The sequence below is a fragment of the Cervus canadensis genome, chromosome 14 (genome assembly GCF_019320065.1).
Source record: "Cervus canadensis isolate Bull #8, Minnesota chromosome 14, ASM1932006v1, whole genome shotgun sequence".
Lineage (NCBI taxonomy): Eukaryota > Metazoa > Chordata > Mammalia > Artiodactyla > Cervidae > Cervus > Cervus canadensis.
Genome location: NC_057399.1, coordinates 38,001,288 through 38,024,187, shown reverse-complemented (window position 1 = coordinate 38,024,187; position 22,900 = coordinate 38,001,288). Strand labels below are relative to the sequence as shown.

Sequence of the window (22,900 nt, the reverse complement as noted above, 5' to 3'; positions counted from 1 at the left end):
ATGTTTCCCAAGCTAGGACTACTAGGGGAAGCATCTGTCTTCCATGGGCCTATGCACATTCTTGAGTACAGTCCTGACCTCAGTAGAAGCAGTGAGTCATAAAGAGATGAAAATAAAGATGTCCCTTCTGAATGTCACCATGCCGGTATATGTAATAGCAAAAGAAGCTGTGGAGGGTTGGCCAGAGAGGAAAAAGTTATTTTTGTCCTCAAGTTACTAGGGCCAATCCTTCCAGTTCATTCCCACACATTCCACAAAAGGAATATCTAGGCAGTTGAGACAAAAGCCACCAAAGAGCCTCCTTTGGTCCACCAAGAGCTAGCGCACCAAAGGAAGAAGCCCATTGCACTTCTAATCTGACCAAATCCTGCAATTCCCCTTGTGTGTCCTCGAAAACCTCATGGTCACCAGCAGTGCTTATATCCACAGAGATCAGAGGCACGGCCATGACAAAGATTCACCTTCAGGTCGCTGGCTCTGAGGCAGGCAGCCAGAGAGTGACCTCTAGCCTAAGAGACAGTCCTGGAGCTAGAGCTCTGCCTCGCTCCCAAACATGCTCTTGTAACTTTCCACTCCTAGCAAGGCTAGGCGCCTCCAAACTTGGGGTCTAAGTAAAAGTACAAAGCAACAGCATGGATCACAAGTCCCTTGAAAGTCTATGATCCGACAGATTAGGTTAGCAGTTCTAATTCCCAATGCAATTACAAAACGGTCAAAGAGACCAGGAAAAGATGACCAAGAAAAGAAAGTTCAGTCCACATGCTTTGCCCATTTCTGGCCACTCCCCTAGCAGTGACCTTGGGTGTCTCTTGACATTGGCAGGTCGCTATAAGCCCCTTTTGGGGGCTGCCTTCAGTCATTACGAGGCACCTTGAAACCACAGAACTTGCTTCACGCAGGATGTGTCGTTCATTCACACAAGCACACTGTAGAGTTAGTAAAGTAGAGCGGAAAATGTGTATACTGAGAAAGCAGAGAGGCTAGAACTCTTGAATGTTCTTACCTTGTCCTGAAGATCCCTGATGAGCCCCCAAGATGATAGCTTATGGTGAATGGAGTCAGATTCGTGATCTCCAAAGAAGATTTAGCTTCAGGACCAGGGACCGGGCTTGATCACTCAAGAGCTTTTGTGTAGCTGGGAAAGACTGAGGGCAGGAAAAGAAGGGGACAACAGAGGATGAGATGTTTGAATGATATAATTAATGCAAGAACATGAGTTTGAGCACATTCTGGGAGATTGTGAAGTACAGGGAAGCCTGGGATGCTGCAGTCCATGGGGTTGAAAAGAGTCTGACATGACTTTGCGACTGAGTAACAACAATTGTTTCTTAAGTTTTCTAATAGGAAAATCATTTTATTATCAGAACACATTGAATTCATTGAGATAGAGTGAGATTGGAAAAGGGAAAACTAGATATACCTGAATAAAATTTTTGTTGTTATTTTAGTTACTAAGTTGTGTCCAACTCTCTTGTGACCCAGTGGACTATAGCCCACCAGTCTCTTCTGTCCATGTGATTTCCAGGCAAGAATACTGGAATGGTTTTCCATTTCCTTCTCTAGGAGATCTTCCTAACCCAGAGACTGACCCCATGTCTCTTGCATTGGCAGACAGATTTTTTACTAATGAACAACCAGGAAGCAAATGAAACTTATAGATAATCTTTGTTTTCCTGTGAATTATTTTTCAGCAGTACATATTTTGAGGTTTGAATTTTAGACTTGAAGTGATAGTGAAAGAATCTGTTCTTTAAAGAGTTTCTGAATGTTCTAATTCAAGTGATCTAGACAGCTGATATGAGTACCTGAACCATTTCACTCTTTTCTAAAATCTTCCCCTATCTCCACTAAAATCTCCATCACTTTGCTGGTCGTCTAACTTGTTAAGTACTCAGTTTCCAACTCTCTTCATTCTTGACCTTTCACACTCATTGTAAATGTTTGCATCTGCCTTCACCAAAATATGAGGTTTTACTCATTTTCTAAATTACTTCAAAAATCAAAACAGGAAGCATTTTTGATTAATGTGATTTCTTTTCAGGGTTCCCAATATTTTAACTTCTTCATATCTAACCTCTCCAGCAAAGTTGTATCTTCTTTTCTGGTTGATATGATACAGTGGAGACTTTTTTTTTTTTTTTTTAATTATCATACCACTTATAAACTCCTTTGCCCATTTCCACTTTGAACATATTCTTCCATCTATCTAGAAGAGTGCTTTTGTGAGGACATTAGTTTGTTGAATTTTAAAAGTAGATTGTGTCCTTGGAAAAATGTGCTTCATTGGGCCATTTGGGGAGCAGGTCAAAGTTTCAGTAGAGTGTTATGTGTGTGTCCTTGAACACTTGAAAAGGAATGAATGTTCAACTTATGTTTAGTCAAGAGCTGTAAAAATGTGAATTATTTCAAGTTAGTTAGCACTGTTAGGTCATCTACATCTTCACTGGTTTTCTGCTCATTTATTCTATCAATTACTGAGAAGGAAGTTTGCAATTTCTAATTGTAATTGCAGATTTTTTTTTCTTTTGTATCTATCAATTTTTCTCCCATGCTTTATTGTTGGATATAAGCACAATTAAGATTGTTTTGTCTTTTGAAAAACTGACCCTTTGATTAGTATGTAATGCCTCAATTCACTTCAGGTATTTTTTTATTCCCTGAGAATTACTTTTTCTGAAATTAATGTAACCAATCCTGCTCTTTCTGATTAGTGTTTACATGCTATAACTTTTTACATCCTTTTAACCTGTCCATGTTTTTAGTTTAAAGTGCATGTTGTTAAAACAAAACCCTAGCCTAATAATGTTATCAATTTATACAGCATTCATCAGTATCTCTCCTAAGTAAATACATAATTCTGTTTCTGGCTACATATCTGTTTTGTTCTCAATGTGAGATTAGTTGTTTTCCCTCTGACCTCTGTTCTTTAATGGGTTAAAGAAAGAGCATTAATTTGTAATCTGTCCTTCTTTGGGAAAGGAGTATGTCAAGGCTGCATATTGTCACCCTGCTTATTTAACTTATATGCAGAGTACATCATGTGAAATGCCAGGCTGGATGAAGCACAAGCTGGAACCAAGATTGCTGGGAGAAATATCAATAACCTCAGATATGCAGATGACACCACCCTTATGGCAGAAAGTGAAGAGGAAATAAAGAACCTCTTGATGAAAGTGAAAGAGGAGAGTGAAAATGTTGGCTTAAAACTCAACATTCAAAAAAATAAGATCATGGCATCTGGTCCCATCACTTCATGGCACAGATGGGGGAACAATGGAAATAGTGACAGACTTTATTTTCTTGGGCTCCAAAATTACTGCAGATGGTGACTGCAGCCATGAAATTAAAAGACACTTGCTCCTTGGAAGAAAAGCTATGATCACCCTAGACAGCATATTAAAAAGCAGAGACACTACTTTGCCAACCAAGTCAAGTCTGTCAAAAAGTCAAAGCTATGGTTTTTCCAGTGGTCATGTATGGATGTAAGAGCTGGACTGTAAGAAAGCTGAGCACTGAAAAATTGATACTTTTGAACTTTGTGTGGATCTTTTCAAAGTAGAGCTTTTGTTTTGTTTTTCAAATGTATACTGAGGAGTGTAATTGCTGTATCATATGGTAGTTCTATTTTTAGTTTTTTGAGAAAGTCTATACTGTTTTCAAATTTTCAAACATCACAGTGAATCAGTTCTATACATACATATTTCTCCTCTTTTTTACATTTTTTCCCATATAAGTCATTACAGAGTTTTGAGTAGAGTTCCCTGTGTTACATAGTAGGTTCTTAGTAGTTATCTCTCCCAATTTATCTTTCCTCCTTTTTCCATTGGTAAGCATACGTTTTTTTCAACATATGTGACTGTTTGTCTTATAAATAAGCTCATTTGTACCTTTTTAAAAAACATTTCACACATAAACAATATTATATGATATTTACCTTTCTCTATCTGACTTGTTTCACTCAGTATGATGATTATTTCATTATTTTTTTTATGGCTGAAAAGTATTCCGTTGTACATATTTACCATATCTTTATCCATTCATACACTGATGAATAGCTAGGTTGCTTCCATGTCTTGGCTATTGTAAATTGTGCTTCAGTGAACATTGGGGTGCATGTGTCTTTGAAAATTATGGTTTTCTCTGGATATATGCCTAGAAGTAGGATTGCTGAATCAGATGGTAGCTCTAGTTTTAGTTTTTAAACCTCTGTGCTGTTTTTAATAGTGGTGTACCAATTTCATTCTTTTTTAAATCAATTTTGATCACTTAACTTGATAGAATAGTCAACTTACATTCTTGGAATTAAAGAAGTTAACTCTGATGTATTATACACCTATAGAATCTTTTGAAGCATATATATTCTTTTAATAATTTATAATAAATTAATATTATGTTTTTTTACAGAATTTTATATACTAATGTATTTTTAGGTTTTGGAGTATAACTTATTCTACCCTAATAAAATGAATGGCAAAGTTTTATCATTTTGTACTGTCTAGAAAGAGTTTGTGTAAATCGATTTTAGTTTTTTTTTTTTCCTTTAGATGTTTGGTAAACCTCAGTGATGTAGTATTTTTAATATGGACTTTTTGTGGAAATGCTTTTCATTAAATAATGGAACTTAATGAAGATAGATATACAATCATTTATATTATATTTTTGAATGGATTTTGTGTTCTTTTTTCTAAAAAAGTATGCTTTTTAGCATACTTTAGCATACTTTTTAAACTGCCATTTCATTTTAAAATATTTATTCATAATACTCTATAGTTTTTTGTTTATTGCTTGAATATTGAACAACTAGGGTATTTTTTTCCCTGAATTTTTTAAATTTCTGCCTTTTTTTCTTGATCATACTTTCCAGAGTTTATCAATTTTATTAGTGTCTTCAAAGGAACAACTTTTGGCTTGATTAATACTTGTATTATATGTTTATTCTATAGTTTATTATTTTCTGCTTATTGTCACATCATTCTAATTCTGTGGGTTTTTGTGTTTTTTTTTTTGTACAATCAATTCAGGGATATACGTTTCCCTCTATTTCATTTGGAGCATTACAGATACTTACTAAAACATCTTTTCACTATCATTCAGTTCAAAATATTTTCTAACTCTGATTATTATTGATTCCTCATATGTGGCTTGTTTATGTGCATATTGCTTTATTGTTGTTGCTGTCCAGTTGCTAAGTCTGTACAGCAACTCTTTGCAAGCTCATAGACTGCAGCACAGCTGGCTCCCATGTCCTCTACTATCTCCCTGAGTTTTCTCAGATTTAAGTCCAATGAGCTTTTGATGTTATCTAACCATCTCATCCTGTGCCATCCCTTTCTTCTCCTGCCCTCAATCTTTCCCAGTATCAGGGTCTTTTCCAATGAATCTGCTCTTCGCATGAGATGGCCAAAGTACTGGAGCTTCAGCTTCAGTATCAGCCCATCCAATGAAGATTCAGGGTTGACTATTTTGATCTCCCTGCAGCCCAGTGAACTCAAGGGTCTTCTTCAGCACCAAAGTTTGAAAGCATCAGTTCTTCGATGCTCTGCCTTCTTTATGGTCCAACTCTCACATCCATACATGACTACTGGGAAAACCATAACTTTGTCTATGTGGTCCTTTGTCGGCAAAAGTGATGTCTCTGCTTTGTAATACCCTGTCTAGGTCTGTCATAGCTTTCCTTCCAAGGAGCAAGCGTCTTTTAACTTCATGGCTGCAGTGACTGTCAGCAGTGATTTTGGAGCCCAAGAAAAGAAAATCTGTTACTGCTTCCACTTTTCCCCTTTCTATTCCCCATGAAGTGATGGGACCGGATGTCATCATCTTAGTTTTTTGAATTTTATGTTTTAAGTCAGCTTTTTTACTCTCTTTCACTTTCGAAAGGCTCTTTAGTTTCTCCTCGCCTTTCTGCCGTTAGGGTGGCATAATCTGCACAACTGAGATGTTTGATATTTCTCCTGGCAGTCTTGATTCCAGCTTGTGGACCATCCAGCTATGCGTTTTGCAAGAAGTACTCTGCATAGAAGTTAAATAAGGAGGGTAACAGATACAGCCTTGACGTACTCCTTTCCCGATTTGGAACCAGTTGTTTCGTGTCCGGTTCTCAGTGTTGCTTCTTGACTTGCATAAAGGTTTCTCAGGAGACAGGTAAGGTGGCCTGGTATTCTCATCTCTTTAAGAATGAATTTTCTACAGTTTGTTGTGATTCACACAGTCAAAGGCTTTAACGAAGTCAATGAAGCAGAAGTAGGTGTTTTTCTGGAAATCCTTTGCTTTCTCCGTGATCCAGTGAATACTGGCAGTTTGATTTCTGATTTCTCTGCCTTTTCTAAATTCATCTTATACACCTGGAAGTAGATTGCTTTATTTCTTAATATTTATGGATTTTTTTATATTTCTTTTTGTCATTTTCTCACTGTTTTCTGTATTTCTAGAGTACAGAGATACAATTTTCTGTCTTTAATCATTTGAAATTTGATGAGATTAGGTTTACATAATTCATTTGGATTTAGAATCCCTGTGAATAAGAGTTGCTTTTTGCAGTTTGTTCTGCAATTACTTTATGTATGTTTTCCAAATGGCAGTTCAGTAAAAACCTGGTTAAATTTTCCAAATATCCCATCTTTTTACAGAATATTTTGGGAACTTTTCCATAAATTACCAAAATGTGTTCAAATCTAATATATTACTGTTAATTTTCCTATTTTTTATGGTCATATAAAATCTTGCTTAGTATAGTTTATACATTTACAGAAGTATACAAATTTAAATTAGCATTTATATTTGCCATTAAATTTTTTGCCAAAAAACTCCCATCATATTTTTATCTTTATAAAATATACCTCATAATGTCTTCTAATAATTTTGTCTTAGCATTTCACTTGCCTATTATTAATATATTTTAATAAGGTATTTCTGTATAACTTACTCAACACTTTTACTTTCAAACATTTTATTTGTAGAACTCTTAATTTTCAGTGTTTTTATCGTTCATCAGTTTAGAAAAAGGTTTTGGCCATCCTATCTTCTCAGAAGGTGTGTTCCTCATAGCTCCATTTTTCCTTGGGGACTCCACATGCATTTATGTCGGAACTTTTCAGTAGGTTTTGTTATATGTATTATAGTCTTGTCAGTATGTTTTGAACTTTATTCTTTACATCTAATATTTTCCATTTGGGTATTTTCTTTTGATTCAGTGATCCTCCCTTCTTTTTTGCCTAATTTGCTGCAAAATCTTCTGGCATTATTATTATTATTTATTTATTTAAGTTTGCTGCACAGGGTCTTCCTTGCTTTGTTCAGGCTTTCTCCGATTGCAGAGGATGGGGGCTACTCTTGGTTGTGGTACAAAGGCTGCTCACTGCGGGGGCTTCTCTTGTTGAGGAGCACAGACTCTAGAGTGCAGACTCAGCAGTTGTGGCTCACGAGATTACTTGCTCCACGGCATGTGTAATCATCTCAGACCAGGGATCAAACCCACGCTTCTTGGATTGACAAAGTCTCATCCACTGCACCACCAGGGATGTCTTCTTCTAGCATTTTTTTGAATGCCCATTGTTACAGTCTTCAGTTTCATAAATTTTCATTTATTTGCTATGGTTTTCACATTTTTGAGTTAAAATGTCCCTCTTGCTGTCTATTTTTTCTCTGATAACTATAATTTTGAGATCACCTCTGTGTTAGATATACCATTTATTTCCATTTTACTCATTTTATTATGTTTTCTGGTATTCCAAAAAGAATATTTTGGCCATTTTATATGAAAACAAATTAGATAAAAATATACTTATTGGTCCTACAAATGCTATTAAGTTCCTCTTAAAAATATTATACCACATTGTTAGAACAGGAGCAGATTAGTTTAATATTGAAATTGAGTTTGGTCAAAGCTGTTATTTAACCTTTCATGAAACCTTATCTATTTCCTATTTGGTCTTATGTGGGCTTTGTGTGTATGTATGTGGTGGGTGTGTGTGTGTTAAAAGAATTTATCAAGACCTCTAATACAAGATGGCCTCTGAAACACTTTTTTCCCCACATCAGTATGAAGTCTTGACAGCTCTCGTCAACTTCCTAGCATTTTTAGCTATCCCTTTCTCTAGTGTTAAGTCTATCATAGCAGCACCTCTTAGAAATCAAAATGTGGCTTGATTTTAAAATTGTCTTGAACTATTGGGCTCACTTCAAAATGCTTTCTTCCACTCTAACATATTAGTCCTTTATGGCTTGGCTAACTTATAGCCCAGAAACTCAAATTTTGTCTTCCTGCTTCATGAGATTTTGGAAAGTTAACCAATATTTACCAGCCACAGCTATTGCTTTTTACTTCATTATTCACTTCTCCTTTGGTTGCTACTTTCAAAAGTAGTAAATATTTGGTGGGGGAAAGCATTGAATAGTTTGGATCTGTTTCAATATTCTTGTCTTCTTTTTGTGATTCTTACCCCTTAAGCTGTGGATGTTTTAGTGTACCTCTGATGTCTTCAAAAACATGCATTTTGTATTTTATAGTTATTAACAATTAGGAGTTGATGTGCAAAAAGCTAATCTGTCACTATTCCATCATAACAAACACTGATATTTTCTTATTATTTTTCAATTAATTTTATGTATTGATTTCTATGTGTGCTGCTTAATATTTACAATTTTATAGTATTTACACCACAGTCTTTCACGTATTTTACTTATTTTTTTATTTACATTCCTAAAAGTATAAATACAGGAATTGTACCTCAAAAAAAATCAATTGCCTTGACTATTAAATCAAATAAAGTGAATAAATAATGAAGCTGTTATGAAAACAGTTTTTTTGGGTAGAGCTAGTTACATCAATCCAAAATTTTTTGCTTCTTTTCATATATTTGGAAAAAAACTTCATATGTTTTTCATACTAAAGAGTAAAACTTTTGTGAACATATAAAATATATAAACATATAAAACATAAACTTTTGTGAATGTATAAAACATGTAAAACTTTTGTGAACATATAAAACATAAAACTGAACATATATTGTTCAGTAGTATAGTCAATTTTGCCCTTGCTGCTATGCAATCTCAGAAAAAGCAGAATTGAACAAATAGGGAGTTTTTTCTTCTGTTTTCTTTTAGTTAGAAGGTATGCTTATTGGCAAACTTTGTCAAAGGATGGAGACAAAAGAAAGAGTACAGTTTCTGTTTTTGCTATTCTAGTGTCCATGTGACTAGAGGGTATGAAGCTATAATAGCAGAAAGTGAAACTACCTTTCCAGTTGATAAAAGAAAAGGGGAGGATAAATAATACTAACATTGCAATACCCTAAAGGGATTTTACCAAGCAGGGAAGAAATTTTATGTTTGTACTTTTATAATAGCTTGCCTTTGTGTTTTTTATTTCACCTCAGAGCTAATCTGTTTGGGCAGGTTTATTCCATGAGGAGCAACTTAGAAGTATTCCACAGAGGCTGAAATTTAAAAAAAAAAAAAAAAACAAGCAAACAAACAAAACACACAAAACCAGGAAAGTTCTGCGTGTTCCTATTACATCCATTTTAATGATCATTATACTTTTGTTTAGTTGCTAAATCCTGTCTGACTCTTTTGTGGTCCCATGGACTGTAGACTGCCAGGTTCCTCCCTCCGTGGGATTCCCCAGGCAAGAATACTGGAGTGGGTTGCATTTCCTTCTTATGGGATCTTCTCAACCCTGGGATTGAACCCAGGTCTTCTGCTTGACAGCAGATTCTTTACCACTGAGTCACCCGGGAAGCCCTTATTACTGATTAAATTCTGGTTCATAGCATGTTATTGTGGCTAATTGACATAAAATTTTACTCTTTGGCAAAGGGAAAAATGATGGAAATGGGTACAAAAATTCTACAAGTAATTATGAATCACTGAGCAATGCTTAGGTGGCACACACCGAAGAATCCATAGCCAGGCAAGATGCAGTACCGGGTCTCATAAGATGAAAGGGAACTTTGTGAAGGCGAGTAGATTTGAAGTGTGTGGAGTGATTAGTGAAAGTAGGGAGGATGCGCAAAAAGATTAAATGAAAGTAATACTGATATGGCTGTGCCAGATTGTTAATACTGCCTTTGAAACTGAAATCTGATTCTCACAAAAGTGACAGATGTTGCAGCTTTGGCCAATTAAGGGACCAAAAGAAAAAAAATAGTAATTTTATGCTCTGCTAGCTGTATAACAAGTACTTGAAAACCAACGAACTAGTCCAAAATAATCAAACATGAAAATAGTTTATTTTTAAGTTAAAAAAAAATAAAGAAGGGAGCAATATGTGAAAAAATTCACATATACGTTCATAAGAATTTGTAGAATACAAATTACAGAAGACACTGCTCTATGGAAGTCAGAAAAAAGCCACCTTCATATGACTCATATTGCATACTATTTATTTTATTACCATTTCAAATAAGTTATCTATTTATTATTTTTTATCTACTTATTATTTAAAGGTTGTTAATACCATTTTTAGAAAGAGCATTTTCATTTTATATAAATTTTCCAAAATTATTTGAGCTTTCAGAATAGAGATTTTAAATGACAAATACACCTTCCTACCCATTTTTTTATTGTGACAAAATATATGTGACATAATATTTTCTATTTCAACTGAAGTGTACAGTTCAGTGGTATCAGACATACTCATACTGTTGTGTACCATTTCACCATCTACTTCCAGAACTCTTCATATTTGAGACTATAGCTCTCTACTCTTTAAACAATTCCCCATTCCCTTCTTCCTCAGCCCCTGGAAACCACCATTCTGCTTTCTATCTCTATGATTTGGATTGCTTTTAAGTACGTCATAGAATGGAATCATATAATATTTGTCTTTTTATGACTGACTTCTGTTACTTACTATAGTTTCCTCATAGTTCATCTGTGTTGTAGGATACACTTTTATCTCTTTTCTTTTTAAGTTTGAATAATATTACATTGTGTATATATTCCACATTTTGCTTATCCATCTGTCGATTAATACAAATTTGAGTTGCTTCCATGTATTGTGATAATGCTGCTATGAACATAAGTATACAAATATCTCTTTGAGAACCAGCTTTTAATTGTTTATAATATATTCCCAGAACTAGGATTACTGAATCACAAGTTAATTGTAATTTTATTTTTCTAAACTCTGATATTGTTTTCATAGCTACTGTAGCATTGTACATTCCTACCAATGATGTACAAGGGTTCCAATCTCTCCACATTCTCACCAACACTTATTTTCTATGTTTTTTTTTAATAGTAGCCATAGTATATGTATATGTATAACTGATTCACTTTGCTGTATGGAAGAAAGTAACACAACATTTTAAATCAACTATACTCCAACAAAAATTAAAAACAACAAAAAAATAGTGGCCATCCTAATGGGAATAGCTTTGATTTGCATTTTTCTAATGTTGAACATCTTTTCACATGCTTAGCCATTTTTATATCTTTTTTAAAGACATGTCTATCTAATTCCTTTGACCATTTTTAAATTGCATTGTTTTGTTGTTGTTGATGATGGCTTTAGGAATTACTTATTTTTGGACAATAATCCCTTATTAGACATTTTTTCTAGTTCTGAAGTGAGTACCTTGTACACAACATATAACTGGCTCCTGGGTTTTTTCTTTGCTTGCTTGTTTTCTTTACAAAAAAAAAAAAATTCTGTCAATCTTTGTCACTTGAAGAACTTAATCCATTTATGTTTAAAGTAATTACCAATAAAAAGGTACTTACTTTTTTCTTTCTGCCATTTATTTTACATGTGTATGTAATTTCTCGTCCCTCATAGTTTGTGTTACTCTTTTTATTTAGTCGGTTTTGTGGCAGTGAAGTGTTGAAATTGCTTGCTTATTTCTATTTGTTTATATACTATAACTATTTTCTTTATTGTTACTATGGAGACTACATTTAGCATTCTAAAATTATAACACTCTAATTTGAATTTATACAGTCTTAACTTTAATAACATGGCAAAAACTCTGTTCTTCACAGCCCATCACCACCCCTTTCTTCCTTAGCTTCCCAGGTGGTATTAGTGGTCAAGAACCTGTCTGCCAATGCAGGAAACATAGAGACATGGGTTCGATCCCTGAGTCAGGAAGATTCCCTGAAGAAAAGAATGGCAGCTCACTCTGGTATTCTTGCCTGGAGAATCCCGTAGACAGAGGAGCCTGGCAGGCTACAGTCCTTAGGGTCACAAAGAGTCGAACATGACTGATGTGAATTAGCATGCACGCACCACCCCTTTCAGTTGTTGATGCTGCAAAACTACATCTTCATAAATCTTTTGCCCAACAATATGAACTGATAATTCTTTTAATTACAATTGTCTTTTAAAATGTTAAAAACAGAATATGAATTACAAACAAAAGTTATAATACTCTTAGCTTTTAGAGTTATTGCTTTTTAAAGTAGTACTCTGTTACATCATATGGGAAACACAAAATGCAGCTGTGCACCCATTGTTACAATTATGTTAGGATTTATAATTTTTCATGTGTTTACCTTTACAAAGATCTTTATTTCTTTATTTGGCTTTTAGTTCCTGTCTGGTGTTGAACTTTTTGTTGAACTACAGGACTCTAGCATTTCTTACAGAGCAGATCTAATAGTAATAAACTCCCTCAGACATTGATTATCTAGGAATGTATTAATTTTTCTCTAATATATTTTTCTCCCTAAATTTTCCTTTTTATGTTTTGTAATGAATGCATTTGGAATTTGTTTACTGAAATTCATGTTATTTATTATAACATACTTTAATTTCATAAATAGCAATTATATGATTATTCTTCCTGATTTTTTAAGGACAATTTTACCAAATATAGTTTTTGGTTGATAGATTTTTTTTTTTTTCTTTTAGCACTTTGAATATATTGGCCCACTACTTTTTTGACCTCCATAGTTTCTGATAAGAATTCTGCTTATAATCTTACTGAGGATCCTTTGTATGTGACAAATCATTTCTCTTTTGCTGCTTATACGATTTTCTCTTTGACTTCAAAAGTTTAATTATAATATGTCCCAGTGTGCAATTTTGAGTCCATTTTACTTGAAGTCATTTAGGCTCTTAGATGTTTATATTCATCTTTCTTCAAATTTAGATGCTTTGGCCATTATTTCTCCAAATATTCTCTCTGCTTCTTCATCTTTCTCTTCTCCTTCCAAAAGGCATATAGTGGGCTACTTGATGGTGTTCCCAAATTCCCTTAGGCTCTCTTCCCTTTTATTCAATCTTTTTTTTTCCTGTTATCCTATCTTCATGTTGACTGACATTTATTCTGATCAATAAAACCTCTCTTTGAATCTTGCTAGTGAATTTTTATTTTCAGCTATTGTATTTTTAGCTCTAGAACTTCTATTTAATTTATTTTTATAAATTTTATCTCTTTATTGATATCAGTGAGACTGGTATCAATAGTAATATTGGTGATCACATATCAGTGATAATATGTAGCATTTGTATATTTTTGTCTTGCTTAACATAATACCCTCCAGGCTTATGTATGTTGTCACAAAGGACAGAAATTCCTTTTTTTTTAAAAGGATGGATTATATTCCTGTGTGCATGTGTGTAATAGATGTATTCTTTATTTTTTTTATATTGCATCCCTAAAAATTATTTATTTTGTAACTAGAAGTTTATACTATTTGACCCCCTTCACCCATTTTGTCTACCCTCTAACAGTCACCAATACGGTCTTTGTATCTGTGAGATCAGTTTTGTTTTTGTTTTTTTGATCCTACACATAAGTGAGATCATAAGGTGTCTGTCCTTATCTGATTTCATTTGGTATAATGCCCTGAAGGTCCATCCATGTCACAAATGACAAATATTTCTTCTTTTTATGGCTGAATAATATTCCATTGTGTATATACACCATAATTTCCTTGTCTATTCATCCATTGATAGATATTTAGCTTGTTTCCATACCTTGGCTATTGTAAATAATGTTGCAGTAAATATAGGGCTGCATGTATATTTTTAAGTTAGTATTTATATTTTCTCTGGATAAATACTCATAAGTGGAATTATGGGTCATTTGCAGTTCTATTTTTAATTTTTTGAGAAACCTCTATACTATTTTCTGTAGTGACTACACCTATTTACATTCCCACCAACACTGCACACATGTTATCTTTTCTCCAAATCTTAGCCAACACTTACTATATGTTTTATCTTTTGATAATAATCTTTCTAATAAGTATGAACTGATCTCTCACTATGGGTTTGACTTGTATTTCAAGTTTGAAGTGCAAAGGTTGAGCACCTTTTTCATATTCATATTGACCATTTGTATGTCTTTGGAAACACTTCTGCTCAAGTCCTTTACCAATTTTTTCTTGTTTTGTTTTAATTTTAGTTTTTGTATTTGCTATTGGGGCTTCCCTAGTAGCTCAGGTGGTAAAGAATCTGCCTGCAATGCAGGAGACCCTGGCTGGATTCCTCGGTTGGGAAGATCTGCTGGAGAAGGGATCAGCTACCCGCTCCAGTATTCTTGGGCTTCCTTTATGGTTCAGACAGTAAAGAATCTGCCTGCAATGTGCGAGACCTGGGTTCTATCCCTGGGTTGGGAAGATCCCCTGGAGAAGGGAAGGACTAGCCATTCTGGTATTCTGGCGTGGAGAATCGGGTTACAAACAGCCACTGAGTGACTTTCACTAGACACTAGATTAGACACTGAGTTATATGAATTTCCTGTATATTTTGTATACTAACCTCTTTTTATTGGATATATAATTTGCAAATATTTTCCATAGGTTGTCTTTTCATATTGTGATTGTGAGATAAATGATGAGTTGTATTACTCTCAAATATAATAGGCCTATTTATAGCATATATTTTCTTATACAAGGACAATTTAAGACCTTAGATCTTAGAGTTTTAGAAAATGTCTAGTGAAGGTCGCTCAGTAGTCTCTGACTCTCTGTGACCCCATGGACTATATAGTCCATGGAATTCTCCAGGCCAGAATACTGGAGTAGGTAGCCGTTCCCTTCTCCAGGGAATCTTCCCAACCCAGGGGTTGAGCCCAGGTCTCCCACATTGCAGGCAGATTCTTTACCATGAGCAATGGGGGAAGCCCAAGAATACTGAAGTGGGTAGCCTATCCCTTCTCCAGAAGATCTTCCCAACCCAGGAATCCAACCAGGGTCTCCTGCATTGCAGGTGAATTCTTTACCAACTGAGCTACCAGGGAAGCCCCAGAAAATGTCTAACTAAGCATTCTTCATATGACCATTCTTGTATTTACCCCACAGAAAAACCAGAAGTAGAACACTGTATGATTGTCTATTATCTCTATAAAAAAATTACAAGAGCTTAGTGGCTTGAAATAACACAAATATGTTATCTAAGATTTTTTTTTTTAGATTTCAAGCCCAGGTACTTGTGAGCCTGAGTGCAGCTTTAGCTAATTTCTCTGCATGGAGTATTCAAGGCAGAAATCAAGGTATTAATGTGACTGGCTTTGCTTTTGGAGGCTTTGGGGAGAATCCATTTCCAAGTTCATTCAGGTTAGTGACTGAATTCAGTTTCTCCTGGTTGTAGCATGAGGTCCCCGTTCTTTACTGACTCTGTTAGTCCCCAGTCTCAGCTTCTAGAGGTAACCTATGTTACATAGCTTCAAGGCACTTTCTACATTTTGAAAGTCAGCAGCTTGGGTGAAATCCTTTCACTGTACTTTGAATCTCTCATCTCTCCTTTTGCTTAGTCTCCCCTAACTCTTCTTGCCATATCTTTCATGTTAACCTAACTGACCTTATCTGCTTTTTTGTGCTCAAGTTATTGGAAGGGACCCATCCAGATAGTCCTGGATAATGTCCCTATCTTAAAGTCTATAATCTTGATTCCATCTGAAAAATCCCTCTTCTCACATTACTTAATTTACCTCAAAACATCACATTAAGAAGCAAAGATTATGGAGGCCTGGATTCTGTTTACCACAAACATCATACCTTAATTCAATGAACATAGACTTACTGTAAACCAAGTTAATGAAGAAGTACAGAAAACTAAGCCAAAATCTGGTGGTCAAATTTATGCAGATTGACTATAAAGTAGAGGAGAGAATAGCTTGTTTTTCAGATTACCTTCTTTAGTAGCATTTATCTCAGCTAGATTTTTGGCAGATGTGTAGTAACCAAAAGGTAAGGCTAAAGATACCTGCAAAAACCTGAACCCCAAGTATTCTCAGAGAGATCCATATGTTTTATACAAAAGATGTTAAATGGAAAGATTGATATCCTATGATGAATGAGGAAAATCTGGCCCATATTCACACAAAGATCATCACCAGGATACATGCAGGATGGAAGAGCCAACTATCTTTGCAGATATATTTCCCATGTTAAATTTTGTCACATACCTTAACAAATATTCAGACATTTTTAGGGAAATTTTAAAATATTTTCAGATTGAATAAGCTATGCATGCTAATTTCAATACTGTCTCCACAAATGTCATTGATTTTTGAACTTGTTTGAAAATTTCGAAAATGTGACAAAATTGTGTCTAGTTCTAAATTAGTCATTAACTAAATTTTAGGGAGAAGATCAATTTAACAAAATACTGTCATATTTCTAAATGTTTTTTCTTCCACCAAAATTATTTTTAATACAATCTTAATAATTTTCTGTGATTTCTGTTACTTTTTCTAGTTATAAAAATATTAACTTCTAGTTTTAGAAAAAGTTTGAAATCATAGACATTTAGAAAAATTATTTGTGTCTATGTGTGTGTCTGTGTGTTATTTGCAGGTGGTTCTACCATTGACAGGCAAATAACTATTGTTAACATTTCCTTCTTATCATTTTTTTCTACATGTATTTTGCATAGGTAATTTCAGACTGCTCATAAAGTATAGTACCCTGCTTATTTTAAGCCAATATTACAAAGTAAATAGATAAACTTCATTCTCTTTAATATTTTTAAGATAGCATTCTTCCTTTGAACATCATCTGTTTATTTCTCATATTTTCAACTTTTTACCAATCAACATTATTTCTACTTACCAGTGATAATATTCACATTCTGGGCAAAACAGAGGTTAAAAAAAATAAACTTTGTTTTTTCCATTCTCATGGGCCAAATTCTGTTACAATCTGGGTTGCATTATATGGTAGTGAGTTGTCATTGTTTTGAAAAGAATTCAAAATTTAATACATGCAGTATATCATTACCTCATTCCACAAAAGTCTAGTTCCAATTAACTTAGAACTTGTGTTCTGTCAGCTTCCAGCAATGATGTCTGCTGCCAAAGATGTTCTTTTCTTCAATCACCTTGTTTGACTGGTCAACAGCCCCGGGTTAGTAATCATCACCATTCTTTCCTCAGGGTCTCCTTCTTAAATATTCCTTCCGTTGTATCTGACAGGTCCTATGCATCCTTTACACACTTGTGCCTTTTAAGACTAACCCACAGAATAGCATCTCTGAGGTACTTTGGTGCTAATAACTAATAGACTATATGCTTTCCTAAGGCAACAGCCTGAAGTAACCCAAACTCTTCCGCTACTGTGCTTGTATGAAGCACAGTATTATTTTGTTGCTTGAGCCCTGACCAGAATGCCTGCTCTAGTGCTCATTTACCTGGAAGCCTTATATTCATATTTCTTCTGCACCTCCTTTAACATGTCTTATTTATCTCATTCCAACTGTGTTATTTTTCTCTTCAGTAGTTAACTTCTACTCATTCTTCACATCTGTTATTGCCTCAAGCAGTCGCTATTGACCTTAAAGCACCATACCAGTTATAATTTTACCTTTATCTGTGTGATCCATAGCCCTGTCCCCTCAATTGACTACAGTCTTCAGGAAGGCATAATGTTTTTATGCCCCTGCTTAAGTTGTTTCTTGGCTGCCTGTCCTGTGATTCGGGATTTAGAATGTTGACTGAAATAAGAAGTAAATGAATGCAAACTTTGTGAAGCTAATTATAGTGGATAGTTGTTTTGTAAAAGTAATACCTGTATTTTTTAAATAGCATTCTGTCCTCTTGCACAATTTGTTAGAATAAAGTATATAAGTAACCATTATGCATACCTACTATGCATGAGCACTAACTGTGCTGGGTATTGTATGTGCCTTTTATTATTCATAACCACACAGGACCCCTTGTCAGATGAATTGTTCTACTACATTTCATATGGAAAAAAATAACTTTGATAATCTGATTAAAGAGCTTGTCAAGTGGTATATTTGAACCTAATTACCCCGGAAACCAGGATTGATACTCAGTGCATGCACTGTGCCATACCTAAAATAAGAAGCAAAATATGTTTGACAAAAGTATATACCATAGTATCCTTAGCAAAAGAGAAAAGTGACCCTTGGCCGGACTTCTGATTCTCCCCATCTTGCTCTCTGATGTGACCAGACAGAAACATTTTTGAAATCACATCTTATAGAAAATTTTAGCTTTCAATTTGCATAGGTCAGCAGTTTGCAAAATCCTGGAACCCAGTGGTAAAATAGCTCAGGTTCTAAAGCTTCAGAGGGGCAAGACCCTGGCTGTTAAGTACACCACTTCGAATTGAGGAGTAGTAGTAGCATGCCGTTTGATAATTTGACATTTCATGTCAGATGTTATTTGGAGGGTGGGGGAACACCATCATATCAAATAAGCAAAAACCACAACAATGGAGAGGAAATGGAAAACATACATTTCCATTGCCTGGGATTCTTCAGGCAAGAATACTGGAAAGGGGGTCATGCCCTCCTCTACAGGATCTTCCCAACACAGGGATCAAAATCGTGTCTTATGTCTCCTGTATTGGCAATACAGTTTCCCTACCATTAGCGCCATCTAGGAAGCCCAGAGAATAAAATATTTAATGTAAAGACGTTATACATTATTACTGATAAGTACTTAACACAAGTTATGCAACTCGTTAACAACATTAACAAAAACTGCACTTCAAACATCTATTCTCAATGAGCCACTGTGCTAAATGTTATGGGAGTTGCAAAGAAGTATAAATCATCACTAGGCTATCCAGGTCTATACAGTTTCTTTAGGGAAAGAACCAAGAGAAGAGACTAGAGACAACCAAACAGAAATGTTGACAGACCAATATATTCAATCAATGATGATAACATTACCAATTAGGAAAAAAAAAAAAGTCACTTCTTGCTGATGAAAGGAAAACGACTCAGCTAGAATCACAAAATGTGACAAGTATTGAACCTACCTATACATTTTCATTTTTATTTTTAGGCTGAAAAAGTGAAACAACTATTTTCCCTGTTAATTTTATCTGAATGTACAGATTGTTGCTATTTTCCCAATCACAGCACTTTATATTTTATTTAAATTTTATAGATTTTCTGATACTTTTATAACATTTTCTTCTTAATGTAGTCTCATTAGGATCCAGGAAAACATCAGATTTAGAATAGATTTATTATTTAGGTTAGAGAGCAGAAGAACAGAGACTGTGGCTGTGGAAGACTATATAATACTGGACAGAAATCTAAATTCCAAATCATGGTCAACAGCTGAATTTGGGGCATTGTTCCTTCCCATGAGTTGCTCTTTTTTGGCTCCAGGTTTACAATAATAAATCCAAAATAAACCCTAAAATCTTATTATTAAATGCAAAATTGACTTCATGCATCTTACTTGCCTTTGTAACAAAATGATACCCCTTCTTCAGTGTTAATATTGGCTTAATTCACCATTGATAATGTATAACTTAGAAACTTTAGGGTCCTGAGAAAAATAAGGATATTTTCACTACTTGTTTGATGTGCTATAGTTATTTAACCTGTGGCGCTGTATATATATATACACATACATATATATATATATATATACACACACACATATATATATATATATATATATATACATACACACACATATATATATCTCCATTGTAATTAAAGTTCAAAGTTTAAGTAAATGTCATCGAGATGCAGCTTAATGGCAAAGCTGAAACTTGCTCGCACAGCCCTGGAGACCCAGTCTAAATTTTTCTACTAATTTTTTTGTTAGTAGAGTTTTACATAACCACGTTTTCAGATGAAGTTTTATCCGTTTTCTTTCTTTTTTTTCTCTCGCATGCAGCACAGAGATGGGAGATGAAATTTGTGTTGTCTTTTGATGATTTAAATTATGCACAGAGCCTGAGAAACATGGGAGCTAGAGGTAACTGAGAATGCAAATAGGAATGAAAAGGCTAGAATGATCTGGAAGAGATATTTAGGTTGCTACAACCAAACAAGAATACAAAAAGGGGACAAAGTTCATTGGTCAGTGCATTATTCCCTCATTGATTTTCCCTGCCAGTTCCTTTCAGCTCATTGATTTCCATTGCTGATTGAGTCATGTTCATCTGCTGTTAGGAGGTCACTTCATTTCTCTTTTGCTCATTTTTTTCTGCCTACTCGGCACTCCTGCACATGTGCACGTCACTACCACTGATCTCAATTGTCTGCTGTCAGAAGAGTGATATACTTTTTGCACAATGGGCCGTGAGGTTCAGAGTGGGTGTTTCAGGCAGCCACTGCATAAACTTAACCAAAGTGTACTCACAGATTCCTTTGTACGCTGCATTCACTGTCGGATTTTGCTCCTTTATATCAGATTTAAAGGTATGTAACATGTATGGTTCACAGTTGTCATATGCAGTACACCCAAAGACTGGTAGGAGGAAGTGATGCTCTGATCTCTCTGAAAACAGTTGATGTCATAGTGCCAAAGAGTCACAAAATAAATACCACCTGAAGGTCACAACTCTCTCATGCCACACTATCCAGAAGTCCTTTCATTCAGCAATCATATGAGATCTTATCCCTACTGGGAAATGTTGAATACATGGAGGAAATAAGTATATTTTCACAGTAATAACATTGAGTATATCTGTTTCAGCAATTTGGAATGTATTTACTAGCAAACCCATTTCAAAATACAGTTAAATATTTTGTCAGAGTATTATTAGAATATGAGTTTGTGAATTAGTCTGTACATTTAAGGCATACACATTTTAATTCATGGTGTAGTTAATCATAGATACCCTTAGGAAAATAAATCCAGTTGGGTACCTGTACAACTTTATGTCATGCAAATTCTAAATGCATTAGGGACAAAACAGTCTGTGTTCATTCCCAGACTAAAATCACAAACATATCCATGAAGAAGACAACAAAACCTCTTTAAGACCACAGGGCTACTGCCTTTAATGAGACTTTTTTTTTTAGGTTTGTTTTAACACTGAAGATTATGCCTTTGAATTTTTTATACCACTTGAAGATGTGATTTACTTTGTATTTATATTTAGTAATTGGCTGTGCAGGTTTTGGTTTTAGAATTTATTATGCAACATTCAGCAAGACTAACAGTATTAAATACTAATCAACTTTTAATAAGAATTATAAATTGTGTCTCCTTTCTCAAGACAAGAAAAGCAATCACTGCAATCAATCAGGTAGCCTAATCACTTTTCAAAATGAAATTAACCATGCATCATGTAGGGAAAAAAAAAAACAAACCTTGAAGAATAGTATACTATGTCTTCAATATAAGAGATAAACTCAGTTTTAGAAACTGTTAATAGGATATTTAGTTTCTACATGACCTACTCGTATTGTTGAGTTTTCAAAGGGTTACTGGAATTTATTCTTGTATGTCTTTTCAGTGAATTGAAGGGCTATTACAATAAGTCAGTAAATATGTGTTATGAGAATGTGATATAATGTTTGCAATTTTTCTCCACTTTAGTTCTTATAGAAAATAAATTTCAATTATCTCAGCATTCACACACTTCCTAAAATGGTGAACACCATCAAGAATTTAACATACAGATATACTTTATGGAAAGAAAGATTCTTAAAAATAACAACATTGCTTAAATCACTGCCCTAACAAAGCAGTTTTTTTGAAAGAATGTTTAAATAAGCTTTCTCAGATAATGCCATGTTATATGAACTTGAATCTTCCAATTTATTCGATCAATATGAGATGTAGAACCATCATGTGCCAAGCAATATGCTGGGCTCTGAGAACACCAATAAGAAATAAATTCACTGACTTTAAAGCACTCAAGGGTTGTGAATGAGACACTCATGTGAACAGAGGGAAAACAGGTTGCCAAGTGCAGTGGCTTTGCAAAGAAATTATACATACCTGACTGGTTTTTAAAGGTTGGCTTCTATAAATGTATTATGGGGAGGTCAAGTCTGGATCTCCAATAAAAGAATAATAACTTCTATTGAATAATTATTAAATAATAGTTTCTCTACTTACTTTGGGCTTCCCTGGTGGCTAAGGTGGTAAATACTCTACCTGCAATACAAGAAATCCAGGTTTGGTTCGTGGGTCAGGAAGATCCATGGAGAAGGAAGTGGCCACCCACTCCAGTACTGTTGCCTGGAGAATTCCATGGACAGAGGAGCCTGGTGAGCTACAGTCCTCATGGTTGCAGAGACAGACACGACTAAGAGACCAACACACTACAGACTTTATATATACTATGTCCTTTTATTCTCATAAGATAAGTGGGCTCAGTTTTTAATTATTCTCATATTTCTTTTAAAAATGGGAATTCTGAGATTCATAAAGTTTGAATCACATGTCCAAAGTTACTAATTGGTAAACCTGGTATTTGACCCTAACATCACCTAGATGCTTAACTGCTTTGCTGAGACATGTTTAAATTCAAAATCCCATTTAATTTAGTCTTTTATTTGAAGCAGAAACCCATGAGAAGCACACTGAGACATCACTTACCATCATTTTCAAATTGTTGAACTGGTATCTAACAATGTGGTGCATATTTTACATGAGCTATTTTATTATTTAAAAAAATACAAAGACATTTGTATTTGCCATTTGACATTAATGTTGCTGACTCTTTTTGCATAACAAATATACTTTGTTGAAGCTATCTGCTTTACATAGAATCTTTG

The 22,900-nt window shown here is 34.5% G+C and overlaps 1 long non-coding RNA gene across 1 annotated transcript; it reads left to right on the top strand.

The window, feature by feature from the left end:
• Positions 1–14,469: 14,469 nt before the first annotated feature.
• Positions 14,470–22,379, top strand: LOC122453390. Its single transcript, XR_006273032.1, has 3 exons — positions 14,470–14,612; positions 20,136–20,141; positions 22,368–22,379. It is a non-coding gene; the product is annotated as an uncharacterized LOC122453390 (long non-coding RNA).
• The last annotated feature ends 521 nt before the right edge of the window (positions 22,380–22,900 follow it).